The sequence below is a fragment of the Lissotriton vulgaris genome, chromosome 2_1 (genome assembly GCF_964263255.1).
Source record: "Lissotriton vulgaris chromosome 2_1, aLisVul1.2, whole genome shotgun sequence".
NCBI classification, from domain to species: Eukaryota; Metazoa; Chordata; class Amphibia; order Caudata; family Salamandridae; genus Lissotriton; species Lissotriton vulgaris.
In genome coordinates, this window is record NC_141687.1 from 1,188,364,837 (window position 1) to 1,188,383,307 (window position 18,471).

The following is an 18,471-nucleotide window of genomic DNA, read 5'->3' on the forward strand; positions in this document are numbered from 1 at the left end:
GTAGCCATCCAAGTGTATCTCACTTATTAGCCATGTCTCCTGGAGCCAAAGAATGTCAAAATTATGAATAAAGTCTACCCAAACTTTGTTTGTAACCTTCGTTTCAAGGTCACATATGTTCCAGAAGACTACTCTAGCTATCCCAAATGTCGGTATATCTTGAGCTTCTGGGCCATATATATTTTCTCCCTGCCCCTAAGGTTCTACCGGCTGTAATGAGGAAGTAGTAGAATTTTCAGCTTCGGTATCGGGAATAGGAAGTTCACTTACAGCATGGGAATCTGTTTCAAGTAGGATAGTTATTAAAGTTTCTGCTGGAAATAGGTGACCCTTAGTCTGGGGTTCTAGGGGCACTTTATATGTGGGCTGATTACAGGTCGTTTTAGACGATATTTTAAATCTCATCGATTCTCCAGAATCCTGAAAGGGGATTTTAGTGAGAATACTAACACATGCCCTGGAGTCATACTTCACTACCCTTTTTCCACCCCCCACGGGCCATGCAGTTACAGAGCTACCCTTGGGGTAATGATTACCATCATGTCAGTCCATATCCTCAAGATATTGCAGGGGGCCAAACCTATTTTTTGTCTCCAAATTATAACAAGAGTTATTATTAGGGAAGACGTTACCATACAAAGGGGTATGCTTGCCTGGCATACTTGGCCGATAGAAAAAGCCTAAGTGGAGAATATCAATACCATCAGCTCTCAGTTCTTTCGACCCAGTGCGATTTAAAATTTCACGCACTAGGGCTGGCGAACTCAGGGACAGAACCACACAATCCCCATTTAAGGCTTTCCTATTGGTGCCCACCCATGAAACTCGTCTCACCATCTTAAATGTGTCAAACATCTCCCTCACCAGACCCGCCTTTGTACCCAGATGGTGTATAGTTTTGTTCTGCAATGTGACCTAAGATTCATTGTTATACTCCGTTATCAAAGGGACATTAGCTAAAACTATGGTATAGGGCTGCGGCCGGTGGGAGATTTAGACTGATAGTCTGGAAGGGCCTTTCTCATAATAGGTTCTAGGGGCCCTTGTTGGTGATGGGCATTCAGACACGATACCACCCCCTGGCCTTCTTTACCTGCGCAACCTCCCTCCTCTCTACCCACTTCACTATTCAACCCTTGGCCCTTCGAAGAAGGACTTTTTGCTCTATTTATATTTTCTTTACAAATCCCTCATTTGCTGCAGCCCTGCATATCAAGCCAAGGGATCTGCCTATGTGTTTTATCACCACCCTCATCTCCACCTAGCGTTGATGAACTAGAGGTAATTTCAGCTATTTTTCCTATAATTAGGGCTTGGCCTGCTTCAATAAGGTCTAATCTCTTCTCTAGCAAGCCAATAGAGGCCTTGATGATAGTTGTTAGCACTGTAAACAGGTTCTTAATTTCCGAAGGAGGATTATTATGTTGACCCTTTGCAATACTATTACTTTTTACATGGGTGCCCCATTTTGTAGCTTTGTTTGGCCCTAGGTTGTCCTTACTCTGGCCCATCTTGGGTGTGGAAACAGGACGGTTGGTGGATATAGTGGTGTTATGAATCAAGGGCAGGAGATTAGCAGGGGGAGATTTTTTTCTTCTTAGTGTAAGCTCTTTCGGGTGGTGGTAATGTAGCGGTGTCCTGGTCATGAGACAAATTCTCGTCTCCTCTGACAAGGACACAACCATTTGTTAATTCTGTAAGCACCTTAGAGGTATTAATTGCACCATCCAGTATTTTACGGGGCGAGGATAAAACCTTGCTAGTCTCTGCTAATACAAGTGACTCCTTATCCTTGGTGAGGACCTCCTCTGCACTAGAGATCGGTTTCTCAATGGCCCCCACCGCCCCTGTCAGGTAGTTCATTAAGGACATATTATTTACTTTAGTTTTATTTGTCTGTTGACCCGTTTTTGAATTATTTAGCTTCCTTTTCCCCATTTTTCGCTTTACCATTAACCCTATCACTATCTTGAATACACCATACAAAAAAAGACAAGAATGTCAATAGAGTCTTTACCGCAGATCGTAGCTACTAGTGGATGTTGGCAGCTGAAGGCTAGAAGCCAAGGGACGTGGCCCAGCCCCCAAAGCAACTTATTGGCCCGCTCCTCCCTTCTCATGAGACTGCGCTGCCTCCAGGATGTTGTGGTTCCGGCAGCCCGTGGTCCGCAATTGGGAGCGGGAGCAAGATGAATGGCAGCAAGTTCCTCTCAGAATGGGCGACGGCAACAGGGTGGTGAATGGGCACAAGCAGCGTGGCAGTACAAGGCAGCAATTTAAGTCCCAGAGTGAATGTTGGAGGGTTGGCCCAGCCCAGCCTCTTACGGTCGAAGACAGGCGTGGATGGGCCCACCCTTGGCCCGGGCTTCACCCGGGCAGCGCCCGGGCACGCCGCAATGCGTCCCGCGCTACAGGAGGCACGAAGGTCTTTTAAGCGCCACCCGGCGCTCTGTAGTGACGCTGGTGGCGTGCGCCACTGAGGGATGCCGGGAGGTGTGGTTCTCGGCCGTCCGTGTCAGGGCCAGCCGGGCCAGCGGCACGGCCGTCAGGTCCGGGTGATGCAGGCTGCGGTGCAGGATACAGGAATAAGTAGCAGGTAGGTCAGAACCCAGCAGTAATATGGCCAGCAAGTAAAGAACACGTCACCCACACATTAAGCGGTTAACTAGTTTCCTACTGTCCTACTTTACTTAGGAAAACATACGAGACCGCAGCTCAAAACACTGACATTGGATAACTCGGTTCCAAAAGCAAAATGCACACAATAGCAGACTTGCAACCAACCAAAAATGCCTTTAAAGGGGAATCCTAGAGCACCCTTTAAGTGTAATATGTTCTCCAAAACTCGTTTTTGTACTTTTCTATTGTGTAGAATGAAATGCATTCTGGGATTTGCAGTTTTATTTTCATGTGGACTGCTGGCTAACAAGATGCCCCACACAGAAGGTGTTTAGCATTTCAGGCTCTTCAATTTAAGGGCAAGCGAGGAAGTGGGGAGGTCGAGGAAGAACCAGATTCACAAGCTGCACAGCCCTGCTGCTGACATTTCATGGGTATTAGCTGATTTGCGCATATCACCTACAAATATTTAAAATGTAGTTGTTAGCTTTTGTTGCAAAATGCAAAGGAAAAACCTCAGACTTAATTATTTGTTGCACTGTTATTGTTGGGACCAGTTAGCTAAGCCCAGTTCTCACCCAGACTACCAGTAAGCCACATCATACAGTCTTCTACAAACAATGCTTTATTCGTTTATTGTCCTCAGTGTTCACACACAGAACATGTGTCAAAGGCCCAAAGGGAATTACACTGCAAACTGCTTCCCATAGAATACTTTCAAGATGGTACAAAACATCTTGGTCCCATTAACGGCACAATGATGGCTGACAAGTTGCAAGCATAATTGCCAAAAATTCCTTTTTATAAGCTGTTACTGACAATTCACCAATGCTAATATTTGTGTAATCAATTGTTTCATTGCATGTGCATGCCTCACTTTTTACACCACTTTGTATGTTTAAACAAATGATATTACGTTGGTGTTGCTCACAGAGGTCTCTTGCGAGATGTGTTGTCAGTCCTTTTGTTGTGAGCCTAAAGTGGCGGTGTTTTTGTTGTGTGACGGTGATGGACTATCGGTCCTGAGGCGGTGTCGGTCCATCGGTCATAAGGCAGAAAATCTGATTCCTGGGCCTTGTTACTTAGTGTGCAGTAACAAACTGTCCAGAGAGCTCTGCAATGGCCAACAGTCCAGTTGCCAAGCCTTTCAAGTGACCCAGATCCATACAGAGTGAATACAGGGCATTCCAGTCAGCATGAGAAGAAGAGTACTTGTTTGTGGAATACCCAAAAGAGAAAGACACCTATTTGCTTTGCAGAGAGACAGTAAATGTTCTTAAGAGGTGTAACCTGGAATGGCACTGCAGAAAGCGACACTCAGGATATATTAACTTCCCATTGAACGCAAAACTGCGTTATTCAAAAGTGGCAACATTAAAGCAATCGCCTCTTTCCCAGGACTAGCTCTTCCTCTGCTGGATGAAGGAATCTGAGGCTGTTACTGAAGAGCTGGTAAAGAATGTTTCCTTTCAACAGCCAAAAATTTTTATTTGAAAACTTTGTAAATAAAGCCAGCATTTTTAAGGAAATCTATGCATTAGAGCTATCAGATTCCATGTGTGCACGCAGAATAGACGCAATGGGTGAAAACGTCCAAGAGCAGGTGATGAAAGTAGTCTGAGAGTTCCCGTTCTTCAGTATTGCCATGGATGGGTCCGCAGATATAGGTGATGTGGTCCAGTTAATAGTTTGGGTGAGGTATTTGGACCAATTGCTTCATCCCAAAGAAGAGCTCCTGTGCCTTCTACCACTGCAAGGGCACATGAGGAGGAGAAGATATACTGGAAAGCATGTGCAACTACTTTAAAAGGCATCACATACCATTGAAGACTCTTGTCAGCATTACAACAGATGGGGCTCCTGCCATGGTAGGATATGACAGAGGATTTGTATCTCTGCTTAAAAAGAAGCTCACCAGACAAACTATGATAGACTACCACTGCATCATTCATCAGGACGTTTTGAGCGCACAATTAAAGGATGGAGAACTGAATAGTGTCCTAAATACATGCATGCCCATATGTGAGCAAAGTCGGGTGTTCGCTTTCCATTCCTGATTGCAAGAAAGCACAGTGGATCTGTGCACCTGCTGCAGAGATCTGTCAGCCACCTGGGTACAATCTTGACAGGGATAGCTTCAACCTTTAATTTGCCCCACTTTTATTAAATCCTTACAGTTAAGATTGCTTGTAGTAAAATGTACTTCTCATTAGAGCACTGAAAAACTATAAGGCCATCACAAAATGCACTATTCTTAAACATGTGTGCGTGATTACCATGTTATTATGCTTTCATTTTCACAAACTCTGCATAATGTCAGTTATTGCAAATAAGGAAAATGATATCAGTATAAGAGAAACCTGGATCTATAAAATGCAAATAAATAGCTGGTGATATCTTTCAGTCTAATCCAAGTGATGTGAGCAGCTCTGCACAGAACACATATGCACCTCCATTTCCAGAGTATGGATAATTTATCTTCAGTGCAGCATTATGTGAAGAATTGTTGATTTATATACACCCATCAATACACAGATGATAGTTACCTTTAGATAAAATGCTGCTAATTAATTTGTCAGCCTCAGGTGGATGAAAGGCGGACACTTAAATGCTGTCACATTTTTAGAGATCTCCGAATGGGTGTCCTCCACTTGTGCTGCATTACCTCAGTAGTCTAATGATGTAGAGGGCCACAGTCTAAGGGTTGGAGGAGTGGATGTGGGACATGAAGGCTACTCAGTACCAGTGTCTGGTGGGGCACGAAAGGAAACTGCTAGACTGAGAAACTAATTTTGATAAATTTGGCTAAAACACACAAGATTGGTGTCGGATTAAAATTTGGGTCTCCTGATTACCACTTTACCATCATCCATGAGACTTCATCCTCACTGCAATGCTCTTTACTGTTTTGTAGTGCTAGAAGATGTTTCTGTGGTACCTTTTCAAAAACTATAGCACTTGTGTGCAAATGTAGGTTCAAATGCTGCTGTAAAATACACTACTTGTCTTAGGAATCACCAACCTCCTAAAGACACCAAGAAAATGCTGATATGTAAAATGCTTGCTGCACATCCACGCCCTCAGACCTGCTCCTACTGGACCCTCAAGGCCCACCCCAATCAATGTGGTGAGTTACCGGTACTTCTTTGTTTCCGTTTAAACCACTGGCCTAAACGCATGTTCGGAGGGCTGCTAAACCCCTGTATCTGGGCCGCAACAATACATTTTATTTCCAGGAGTATATTTTTTAAATGATTCTATTCTGGGAGCCGAAGTCCGGTTGGGTTCAACTAAACCAATAAGGCTAACACATCTAATAAAAATTATGTGTTAAAAAAAAGGATTCCTACAGCAGTGCAAACTAGGTGACCCTGGCAAGTACCCCTCTTCAGGGCCGGCCTTTAGCATGTGCGAGCTGGGCCCATGCCCAGAGTGGCCAACCTCCAGCCGAGAGGGCAGGGAGGGCTCCCTGCAGCAGTCTCCCTATGACTTGGATATAAAGGAAAGTGGGCGTAAGCAGTATTTCTGAAGGCTGCTGTCACCCCTGTCTGCTTTCTCTACGTTGTTCTCCCTTTCTTGGCGCTCTGTAATCTTGGCCCCGTCGCCTTCCTCCTACTCTTGCAAAATGTTCGATACATAGTAGCCAATTAAAGAACACAAAGGTAAGGGCGCCAAATGTGGTTTTGCCCTGGGCCTTCCCTGAGCAAAGGCCAGCTCTCTCCCTATTGTCCGCATATTGTCCCTCTATCTAGAGCAATGCTCTTATCATTTCGTTGACTGACTTCCGGCTTTAGGCTTACAAGTCACCTGCAGTCCTCATCAGCTGCCATAACCCGGGAGTGGCAGTCCTCGTTCACTTGTAATTAACATATCCGAGTACAATGCCTAATTAACTGGTTTTTAACCACCTCCAAGGCGTTAACGCCACTGTCACGTCGCTTTATAGCTGGGCCAGGGCCGGTATTTACTTCAGAAGAATCTCCCTCCCCAGCCCAGCCAGCAGAACCTGCCTAGGTGCAATCCGGGGTGTGGCCTAGTACGGTTTCTATCCCTCCACCCACAGATCTCATGGGATAAACCACAGCTGTGTAAAGAGCTAGCGTGAGGCAAGCTCCGTGGGTACGAGGCGCTGTGAGCGCGAGGAGTCGACTGTTCCTAGACAGTGGAGGAGCAGCCACGAAGCAGGTAGGTAACACTTAAAAAATATATTTTGCCACCCTGGCCCAGAATGTGAGGAGTTTCATACAGTGGCCCAGCTCTCCGACAAATAAATATCGCTATTATGTTTCTACCCGTCTCTTTTGTGCTGGTTTATTTTTGCAGCGCGGAACGCTTGTAACATCCGTTATATTCTCTATGGTGCTCGTGTTATTAGCTCCCGACAGATGAAAGCGTGAACCCATCTTTCAAGGTTGCAGACAATTCACCTTTACTTCTCATACCAGAGCTCTGAAATGTCACTAGTCGGTGTGCGAGTGGTTTGTCCAGTCTTGGCTTTTTCCTTAGCTTTTGTAACTTGTAGTTCTTTAAAACAATCATGAATTCAGGACTAAAAGTACTAAAATGCACAACAACAAAAAAAACTTCCCTGCTGGATTCGGGGACATTTGAACGCTATGTGGAACCTCTGTTTTAGATGTGCTTATTCACTGAGCTATCTAACCAGGACGTTCATCATCCAGCCCTTGTACCTTTCTTTTCTTGTATGTTCATCGTGCATTCTTTCCGGTTTGCTTGGTATGTTTGTCACTTACATGCCACATTTCTAACTACAAAACAGACAGCATTGGACATAATTGAGTTTTTACAGTGGGTTGCGAAGCCTAATAGGTAGAACAGGGTGTGGATGAGGAAAGAATGGGCTGACAGTGGAGAGGACGATACTTGGATTGAGTTTTAGAGAGAGTCCGTGTGTGAAGAGAGTGGCAGAGCTGAGGGAAGGAGGTGCGGGGGCTGTGGGAACTGTTAGAAGTGGCGCCGCAGAGCTGAGTGGAAAAGGGCGATGCGGGGACTCTTAAAGGTGGTCCAGCATTTCGAGGGGGGGGGGGGGGGGGGGGGTGTATAACTAAAAGTCATCGAACTGTCTGCGCCCGGGCCGTTAGATGAGGGGCTTATTTAATCCTCAGATCCATGCTTGTTTCAGGGACCATGCTGTAAAATCTGTTTGTACATCCTGAAGCAAGTCTGTTTACTGGCGAGGAGACTGCTAATGGGTACAACAACTTGGCGATGCCGTGGTATGCTAGAAGAGAACCAGTGTTTTCTCTTTCCATGGGGACCTGTTTAGCTCGTCATTACCAGACACAAGCTGCCCTGTCGCGAAAGACTTCTTGTCAGCGTCAAGCGTTGTCAGTCTCATTTGTTTGCTTTTTGTTTGCACATGCTTCGTGTTGCTCTCTTTCGCGTGTGCCCCTGCCCTCCCCTGTGTTGCCTTTGCCCTTATGAGCCTCTGCCCTGCATTGCTTTCTCACTCTTGTGTTCAGCTTGGAGTTCTGCTTCACACTATCTCCTGGTTGCTCCCCATTGTTGTCACCTCCTACCTGCCCGCTCTTCTTTGCTGCGCCTGCTCCCCACTCCTGCCTCCCGTAGCGGTCTTCTTTTCTTTTTATTTCTCATTCGCAGGGAGCAATCGAAAATTGCTGCAGGCCCACCCCCTCAAAGGCTCTTTAAACAACTTGTATCAGGTTTATTTTTAAGCTATTCACCATGTTGCACAGCATGGCTAAAAGGAATCGGTAAATCCTTAAAAATTCCATAGGTGAGACTTTTTGGCATTGCCAATGCTTGTTGTTTAAAATTCAGACTTTTTGTGACATTTGGGGCTCTTAACTTTTTTGAATTGGGCCCCACACATTCTTTTGAAATGCTTGCTTGCTCCAATAGTATTCTTTTCATTTCTAGCCTAGAGCGAACATTAGGAAGCATCTGTACTCTTAAATAAACATTATATGCAATAGTTAACTTTGCCTTTTTTTTATTGCAAGCATAGTATCGCCATATCTGGGCAGGATCATGTTTTTTTCTGCCTGTCTGTGGTACATGCTTGCAATAAGAAAAATAAAGCCTGATAAAACCATATCCGTTAGCTTTTCCAATGCTTGTTTATGCCTTGGATTTTGATTGCTTTGGGTCAAATGGCACCATGGAAACAATTTGCAGCTAGATGCCCTCATTCCACTGGCCAGTGTTTCGCAACCAACCAAGTTTCTCAAAAGTAGCCTTGCAAAAATACAAAGTGCATTTAATGCAAAGATTAACCCACAAGTCTCTCTTTGGCTTCCTGAACGTCTACTAGCCAATTTCCACTGTGGGTATTTACAGCACTTGGCACCACCTGCATTACCTCTTCGTATATCTTGCTCATCCTATGCTGCTTTCAATTCTGTCTGCTACTCCATTCTTCTGCAGCACCCAACAGAGACTGTGCTGAGAGGCAGTGGCTTTTCTTGGTTCACTTCCTTCCTTTAGGGCCATTCTCCTGGCATTCCTACCACCATTTTGCCTCCACTTTCAAGCCATTACTTTGTGGGGTCACCCACTATCTCTAACATGAGCCTAACTTTGTTACATTAAAATGCATTGTCTTGGGCAACTTTGAACCGGCCAATTTGAATGGATCTTGAACCAGCACGCAAGTGCTGCTCTGGGGTTGATCTGTGGTAGTTTACTATATGAGGGAAGCCCCACCCACCTTTTTCATTGGCTTGTGTCTTTGTTCTTCCTAAATGCTGCCTGCCGATTGGTTTATAGGCTTGTTAGTCCCTCCTTATGACAGCAATGTCGTCATTTGTATCCTTCCCATGTCTACTGGCCCCTTTACTTCAAGTGTTGCACTGTATGTGTTATTTAGATTGTGAGCACTATTTTCTTTATTGAGGTTCTCTTACTGCCCGTGCCTTCTCCCCCCCCCACAGTCCTTGCCTTCTCATCCCCCCCGAACACCCGTTGGTGCCTTATCACCCCACCTGCCCTCGCCTGCCCCCTCTCTGGTTTGCAATGCAATAGATCTCGCGTAAATGCGAGTCCTATTGCATTGCAAATGCTTGGGTTTTGTTTTGGTCTGCATTTTATTGAGAAGCGTTAGTGATTTGATTATTTTGATTCATTTGCCCTGTGTAGACTCTTTGAACACGGGTGCCGAGCTCATTGTTGACTTTAGGTAATCATCTGCTAACTGTCTCTGCTCTCTCTCAAAACTCAGAATTCCATTGACGACGTGCGCAACCGGGACAATGGCTTCTCTAAAATTTGCATCTAAAATTTTTTTTTCTCTCATTTCTCATTCCTATGCTTAGTTTTACAAGCAACGTATCTTGTCAGAAATGTTTTGAAATGCTGTTAAAGGCGAAAAACATCGCACTGCGCCTTGAAGCAAAAAATCTCAATCTTCTGTTGAAAAATAGTCCTATTAGACGATGCTCTGTGGCTTTGCACTGTCACGCCTTCATCCGGTGTAAATCTATTCCTTTTTAGGTCTCGGTAATATCCGGTCGGCAGACCGGATGTCCGAGAATTATTGTCTCTTAGTGTGGCAGTTTAAACCCGCCTCCCTCGTCCTCTCACCTCCATTGGCTGGCTTCCTAAATGGAGGCCAGCCATTGGAGGAGAGATCCATCACTCCGATGTAGCCCCGTCCTTTTCGGATTTGGGGGCGTAAGTTTTGCTGTTCTTTAGACAGTGACGTTGCCCGTCACTCAGAACAGCAAAACACACGCCCCCAAATGCGAAAATGACCATGCTTTCTCCGAGGCATTTCTGCTTTGCCTCGGAGAAAGACGGTGGTGATTTACAGAGCTGCTCTGCTCGTCCCCCCTCCCTCCGCAGCTCTCCTTCGTCCCGGCTCCCCCCCCCCCCGCAGCTCTCCTTCGTCCCGGTACCCCCCCCTCCGCAGCTCTCCTTCGTCCCGGTACCTCCCCCCCCCCTCCCTCCACCCGCAGCTCTCCTTCATCCCAGTCCCGCTCCCCCTCCCCCTCCCCCAGCAAATCCAACAGACCCTCTCACTAGCCCACCTCTGTATCTGACTCCAGAGGCAAAGCAAGCTCAGATGTACCCTTCTTCGTCCCGGTCCCTCTCCCACCCCCTCCCTCCGCCCGCAGCTCTCCTTCGTCCCGGCCCCCTCCCTCCGCCCGCAGCTCGAGCGTCGTTCTTTTCCTCGTCCTCGTCTTGTTTTCGATGGCAGCCGAGTCACACAGCTCCATCCCAGCTGCCAGTAAAACACCTTTGTCATGGTGGGGAGTTTAGGACAACTCTTCAAAGCACTTCGTTCCCAGTCCTGAAAGGTCATTCATTTAACAAAATTAGTGCAGCCAAGAGTTTTATTCTTAATTCCGTTCGAATTAGAATTGTGAGTGAATACACTTGAAAAGAACACCTTCGAGAAGGAAAGCAAGGAACTATAAATGTTCTGTCCCATGACATTAAATTATCATGAATTTAGAGTGTAAATCAGCATGTTGGACGTCAGCCGATAGCAAGTAAACGCCCACCGCCCTGAGCAGGTCGTGCATGCCCACCCCCACCGGCCTAAGGTGAGAGGCTGAGCAGGTCGCGCACGCCCATCCCGCCGCCCTAAGGTGAGAGGCTGAGCTGGTCGCGCACGCCCACCCCACCGCCCTAAGGTGAGAGGCTGAGTAGGCCTCGTCCCCCCCCCCCCCCTAAAGTGAGAGGCTGAGCGTGCTCCTGCTTCTACATTATTTAGCAAGCATTGATTCCCCCCACGCATGGAGCGAGGAGACAGTGAGAAGGAACAGGACAGCTCACTAGTGAGCAAGTGCTAGTGACTAATGTACTGACTGTACAAAAAATCGGCCCCCGCCCCACCCAGCAGCAAACCCACCCCTGGCAGCCTACCGGGGGATGGCCCGGCTCCCACTCCAAAGCGGCTAGAGCTCGTGTTCCGAGGATACTAGCGCCTCTACTTCTTTCGGAGAGTGTGAAACTACAACTCCCAGCATGCACACAGTTGCGCACTAAAGTGCACACTCACGCCTTTGAGGCGCTTTACATTTCTGCCTTAGTTTCCAGTCTGCTCGAGCGGCCCTTGACTTGGCCCCCATCTCGGAGGTGGGCACTTGCCGCTCTGATATGGTTGCTCCCCCCTCCCTGTAGCCCTCAGAGGGGTCACCCTCCACCACACCCATCCTGCCCGAGAGAGAAGACTGTTCTTGCAACCAACCGTAAGGGTCTCCAGCGCCTTGAGCCCCGTACGGGTGAGGAGTGGCGCTTTACAAGAAATCTGATGGACTCTTCCCCTCACGTGAGCCTCTGCATTCTTGCAGTGCAGGGTGATTTACAGAGCTGCTCTGTTCGTCCCCCCTCCCTCCGCAGCTCTCCTTCGTCCCGGCCCCCCCCCCCGCCCACAGCTCTCCTTCGTCCCGGTCCCCCCTCCCCCCTCCCCCAGCAAATCCAACAGACCCTCTCACTAGCCCACCTCTGTATCTGACTCCAGAGGCAAAGCACGCTCAGGTACGTGAAGGTTTCCTTTTTCGAACTCAGCTTCCTAAAGCAAATACACCGCATCCCTTCATGCTGGGAGCTGATTTCTCGCGGATACCGAGTTAAAGCTGACCTTGGGTGCATTCCAAGGCTTTGAAGTGGTGCTTCCATCGGGAGTGTCTCCAAATAAAGTGCTTGACTACGCTGAACAGGGCTATCTGCTGCAAACCTGGCTGTAATAGTTATACAATCTTTGAAAAGGCTGCCATTTAAATGCAGTGCATCAACTGCATTGCATCCCTGTTGCATGCTCACTCCCGAAAAGGGGTTTGCTACCTTTTAGTTTGGTATGCTGGAAGTTCAAATGCAAGGGAAGACTGGAAGAGCCCCATCCAGAGCACAGGTTGAGGATGCCCATACTTTTCTGTGAGTAATTGTTGAAGGTGTGATGTATTTTGTAGCACAGCATTTCACGTCATGCTTTTTAGCATAGCAAAGACATGAATACAAGGAACCACAACCAGAAGTGAGACTGGCAAATAGAAGTCCCTACATACAGTCCCTCTACTAAATGATACAAGATATTCTAAGGACATGTATTTCTAAAATATCAGATGTTGTAATATTTAGGACACATACTATTATAATACAAGTTGATTTCTAGTCCTGGGAACCATCGATGACGTCACCGGGGCTTGCCTGAGAGCTGCGCACTGATTGGTGCAGCGCTCGTTTTATTTACAACTCCAAATTCAAATGTTATTTGCACTATAACTGAAATTAAAAAAATATATATAGATATAAAAATGGAGGCAGTGTCATGTCATTTGTGCATGCATGTATGTTGGTACATGTACGAACTAGTTAACTATAACGGAATGATGCATGCTTACTTGCGCACGTCAGCGTTTTTAAGAAAAATCTGCTTTTTTAAAATATATATTTTTGCTGATGGTGTCCGGCAGTGGCGTGTAAAACATTACCAAAGCCAGTAGGTCAAAAAGACCAGGCCTGTTTGTTTAGCCAACGGATGTTCGAGTACTCTATTACTGGTGTGAAGAGTATCTCTACTGTGAATCAGGACTTCTTTAAACTATTAAATATCAAATTGGTTTTTTTCCAGGCCGCACTTTTTTTTAATGAGCGTTTGGGAGCTAGTGGCTATCGAGAGTCCACATAGACTATTTATTGATGCAATTATTTGGGCTTTTAGGCGTGGAAGGGCGATTGCTTTTGCAGTGTGCCTCGTGTAAATGAATACATTACCTATGCTGGCTTGCATAGCTTTGTATGCGTGGGCAAAAAAAACTGTGTTTTAAGGGTGAGGCTACAGTGACCACGCACTGGGGGCGTTCTGCATGCCAGATGTAGCTCATGGGCAGAAAAGAGAGCTAAGTGCCTCGTCGGACAGGAAGGTTAAATGCACGCGGCGCTTCCCACTTCCGGTTTATTGCTCTCTGGCACCGCGAACCAAGTGTTTACAGTGCCAGTTGCTGTGTGCCGCTCTGTTTAGCTGACGCCAACATATAAAGCACGGCACGGGGACATTCGTGTGCCGTCAGGTGGCAGTAAAAACAGACCAACGAGAAACACCCCTAGCTGATGGGAACCGAGGCCCTGGGCGCTCGAGGCACGTCCTGCTGCAGGCGGCGAGGAAGGAGGAGGAGTGCAGGGGTCCGAAAGAGGAACCCGACCCCGTGGCGGTAACTGACCCCTGGCAGCAGGGACTCGCTTCTGCTGCTCCTGCTGAGCCCAGCCGGGCGCGCGCCTCTGGTGTCACAGGGCTGCCCTCGGACATGGCAGAGAAGATCAATTCCAGAATGAGCGCGTCACGCTTTCTCAGCGCCTCCCCATACCATGTACTTCTGCCTCGACAATGCCCTGCTCAACCCCCAGCTCATGGTCCTGTTGAAGACTTGATCCCATAATGAGAAGAGCTTTCAGGCGACTTCTGACTGCCACCTTCAATCTACTCAGAATGTGGCCTTACAGCCAGAGCTGCTGACATTAGACCTGGGGAGCCGGGTCGGAGTTTCCCCATCAGCTCTTTATCTCGTGAGTGTCTCAGCTATTCACGAAATCTTCCCATGGCTAAGAAACAAATGGGTGTAACTTTGTGTAATGCGAAGCGGCTAAAAGCCCTCTGTTGTGCTATCCAAAATGCACAGAGGTAAATACAGAGTAGAGTGTTGTGTAGTGTAGTGTAGTGTAGTGTAGTGTTGTGTAGTGTAGTGTAGTGTTGTGTTGTGGAGTGTTGTGGAGTGTTGTGGAGTGTTGTGGAGTGTTGTGGAGTGTTGTGGAGTGCTGTTGAGTGCAGTGTGCTGTTGAGTGCAGTGTGCTGTTGAGTACAGACTGCAGAGTGCTGTTGAGTGTGAGGGTGGCTCTGTGTAGGGTGTAGCTATTGGCATTGTCAATGACAATGCCATTTATATAACGATTAAGCTATTGGCAATGTAAATGACAATGCCATTGATGATTTAAAAAAAAAAGAAATGTCATGAGCAATGCCAATAGCTCTACCTTTAATGATGCCGAGACCATTGCATTGTAAATGCTTGTTTATTTTTGTGTTTTAATTTCCACTTGTTACAATGCATAAATAGCAGTAACATTTTTAAAGTTTAAGCAGATGTTGCAAAGAAGGGACCGCAGAATGGAATTGGGCGAATCCGATCTTTGAAATATGTGCAAGCCAGCAGAAAGACATCCAACAATTCTAGCTTCATTTCAAAGTGATTTCGTATGCAAACACTTATGCGAGTGGAAATTGGGCTTGCAAAGGATGTACCCTTTGATTTTATGGTGCACCGCCATTTTAGCACGTTTTTTGTACCACGTGTGGCAGGAGGCGTGCCAGTGACAGAAGGGCACTGCGTGCCTTATGTGACAAAGCAGTTCACACAAGATCCATATTAATGTTGTAAAGTTTGCTTCGATGTATTTAATCAGAATTGAATTATTTTCAGAGAAGAAAGCATGAAATGCACAGCTTAATAGTTCTTCAAAGCAAGCCTACTTAAACGTGTGAATATAAAACCTCTCAAAAAATGAAAATGTTATCCTGGCCTCAGTCACTGAGACAGGGTATTCATCAAATCAGCGGTTTGTGTGACAGAGTGCCATTTGAATAGTGTATTGTTCGAATACTTATGGTCCGCTTGACAAGGCTCTTGCTGTAAATAGTGCAGTTTGACTCCTGCTGTTAAAGTGGCTCGCACAGCAGCCGCATAGAACTGAGATGCGATACTGCACCACAAGAAAATCAATGGGTTCTTGTTCATCGTAACCGGCTCCTTTCTTCTCTGTAAATTTATACGAGACAATCAAGGGTTTTATAGAAAGGAGCTTAAATATTATTTGTAAATGCTATTTAAGTGGGGCATTTCATTCTTGAAGCCCATCGAAGGCATTGAACGACTTAAACATTACTATTCACTTACACTTAAGCATTTTCTTTTGCCCATTTGGAACACAGTTTGGTAATATGAATCACCACGCCAAGGCTGCCTATAGGGCTACTATCAAGATCTATCATGCGGACATTTCGGCCGAAAAAAAGAATTATTTCTCTGCAAGAATCGAGACTGCTTCTAGTTTCTGCAGGGAAATCTTCACCATTGTGAAGGAGTTTATAAACCCTAAGGCTAATGCATCACATCATGAGTTCTCTGAGCCATGGGTGATTTCTTTAGCTAGCTTTTTTACCACGAAAATTCAGCGGATTCAAGACTCTTTCTCCCTTTTGGGCCCTAGTGCTGTTATCATCCCGAGGGACCAGCCGAATCCGACAGCTGGACGGAGACCCTTACTCTCTGAGTTTCCTTCTCTCTCCGAATCTATTTCCCTGGACCTCCTGGTTAAACTCAAATCCGGTTCACCCTCTGACCCCTGCCCTGCTAGATTTCTGGCTAGGACAGCGGAGGTTCTGAACCCGTTGATTAATCCCATCTTGAATCTGTCATTGACTAGCGGTGTGGTCCCTACGGTTTGGAAACAGGCGAAGGTTGTCCCACTTCTTAAAAAGTCTGTCCTTGACCCCGAGATACATGCCAATTATAGGCCGATTTCCCTCTTGCCTGCTCTCGCTAAGATAGTGGAAAAGCATGTCCATACTGTGCTCTCCACTTTTATTGAAACCCATAGCTTGCTGCACTCCACCCAGTCTGGCTTTCGATCCAACCTAAGTACCGAGACGGCACTTTTGGAGGTCAATGAGGCCATTAAGGAAGTGCTGGACGCAGGTAGAAGGGCCATGTTGGTAATGTTAGACCTGTCGGCGGCCTTCGACACCGTCCCTCATGAGGGTCTCCTCAGCAGACTCCATGAGATCGGTCTGAGAGGGACGGTGTTGAGCTTGTTTAGATCATATTTAGCTGGTCGCCGACAGATGGTCTGGGCCCCCTCATACTCTGCCGAAGTGCCGCCTTTGGAGGTCGGAGTCCCTCAGGGTTCGGTGCTGAACCCGACTCTTTTTAATATCTTTATGACCCCTCTGGCGGTGCTGGCCGAGTCCTTTGGGGCTCAGATCGTGTCATACGCCGATGACACCCAGCTCCTTTTCACTTGTGGTAAGGGGACTGAGTTCGACGGAGAGAGCATCCGTGGGTGTCTTGGAGCTGTTTTCGAATGGTTTCAGCGAAATAGCCTCAAGTGCAACCCAGATAAATCTGAGGTGCTTTTCTTCGGGTGTCAGGCTGACCCGAGCTGGCAGGATTGGTGGCCTGTGAACATGTCCCCTCCCGCGTCCTCCTCTCTGGCTGCTAAGAACATGGGGGTCAAAATTGACAACAGCCTATCGCTCAAATCCCAGATCCTTGGACTGACTGGCACTTGCTATGGTCTCCTTAAAATGTTACGCAAGTTCCTTCCCCTGCTCCCGCTGGCGCATAGGAAGACTACGGTCCAGGCTCTCACCTGTTCTAGGCTGGACTACTCAAATGTTCTTTATTTGGGTCTTCCAGACTATTTACTACAAAAACTTCAGGTGGTCCAAAACTCGGCGGTACAGGCGATTTTTGGCCTACCTCGCCGAGCGAGAGTCGCCGATCTCCTACACTCCCTACACTGGGTCCCTATTCGGAAGCGGATTGTTTTTAAAACACTTACGCTGGCGCATAAGGCACTCCATGCTGTGGGAGCTGAATATATTCAGAAAAGTCTTGCCTTCTATAAACCAACTAGATCCCTAGATCTGAATCTCTTGGTCTTGCCATTGTCCCTGCTGTCAGGAAAGCAAGGGTAGGGGGACGCTCTTTCCAACGTATGGCTCCACAGCTATGGAATACCCTCCCTCTGTCGCTCCGCTGCACTTCGAACTTGCTTGCTTTCAGAAAGGGCCTTAAGACGTGGCTCTATGGACAGTGGTCTGCTTGTTTCTTGTCTTTTTTTTCTTCTGCCTCCCCTCTGTAGTCTGCTATGGGTTTGTAAGCGCCGGGACACTCTTTGGAGTAGCCGAGCGCTATATAAGACACCCATAACATTAACATTAACCATTCAAGTAACATATAATTGGACACACACATTGTTTACTCAGTGCTCCGAAGTTGATTCTTAGCTGTATAAACCGTTTGATAAAAACACTAGAAATACAATAAGTATAATATACTCCATGTAACCTTGGAGGTGACAATAGTTTGGTTTTATTTTATAATAACAATCATTAACTACAGCTTTTATTTATAGTCTTTTTCAATGTAAATGCAGCGAGGCAAACTTTTAATTGCCAAGTTTGTGTTTGTGGTGGTGCTTATGTCAATGCCCTCTGAGGAGGACCAGTTGTCCCTTTTTTAAACTGCTACACTGTCGCAGCCTCCTTTGTCTCACAGCAGCACCTGCTGAAATATTTTTCAGCTAGTCGTGTGACGCTAGGTTTCTGTGATGCTTGTGTACTATAGCAGATACCTACAATGATGTAGCTCAATATTTGATAACCAAAACAATTCTATATCTTGCGTAAAAAATAATTAGGAAAATTGCTCCACTAAAATTGTGTTTAATATTAACACATTTTTTACGTATTATAATTGTGCCTGTCCGTTTGAAAGCTTATATGATAATTTTTTGATTTGTACTTTACTAAACAATCCTAGTTTCACTGTCTTCATACAGTACATTTGAAGCAGCAAGTCACCGACTGCTATGATGAATGTCAGAACTGAACGTTTCAGAGCACTAACGCTAGGTGGAATCTATGGGTCCTGGATAGAGTAGGGCCTGGGATCTAACAACACTCTGCCCCCTTGTCAAGGTCCTGCGTGAAGAACTACAGAGGTGCCCTAACACTAATAGTAGTCATCATTTTGTAGGGACCGCAATGAGTAAAATGGATTAAAATAGTCTGGAAGGCTAATCAACTATTCTACCTTCAGTCCTAGAATACACTGGAGAAAGTCTCACATTCCCCGAGCATTGTAAATC

At 46.4% G+C, this 18,471-nt stretch overlaps 1 protein-coding gene across 2 annotated transcripts in view; it reads left to right on the plus strand.

Moving 5' to 3' along the window:
* Positions 1-18,471, plus strand: part of TMEM45B (transmembrane protein 45B) — a 306,589-nt gene that overhangs the window by 206,311 nt on the left and 81,807 nt on the right. Inside the window, exon 1 of one of the 2 annotated variants that reach the window (XM_086956899.1) lies at positions 6,670-6,804. The exons of the other annotated variant lie outside the window; for it this stretch is intronic. The gene's annotated coding sequence lies outside the window, so the exon portion shown is untranslated. Of the gene's footprint in view, positions 1-6,669; positions 6,805-18,471 lie in introns of those variants that run through there. 2 annotated transcript variants of the gene reach the window in all.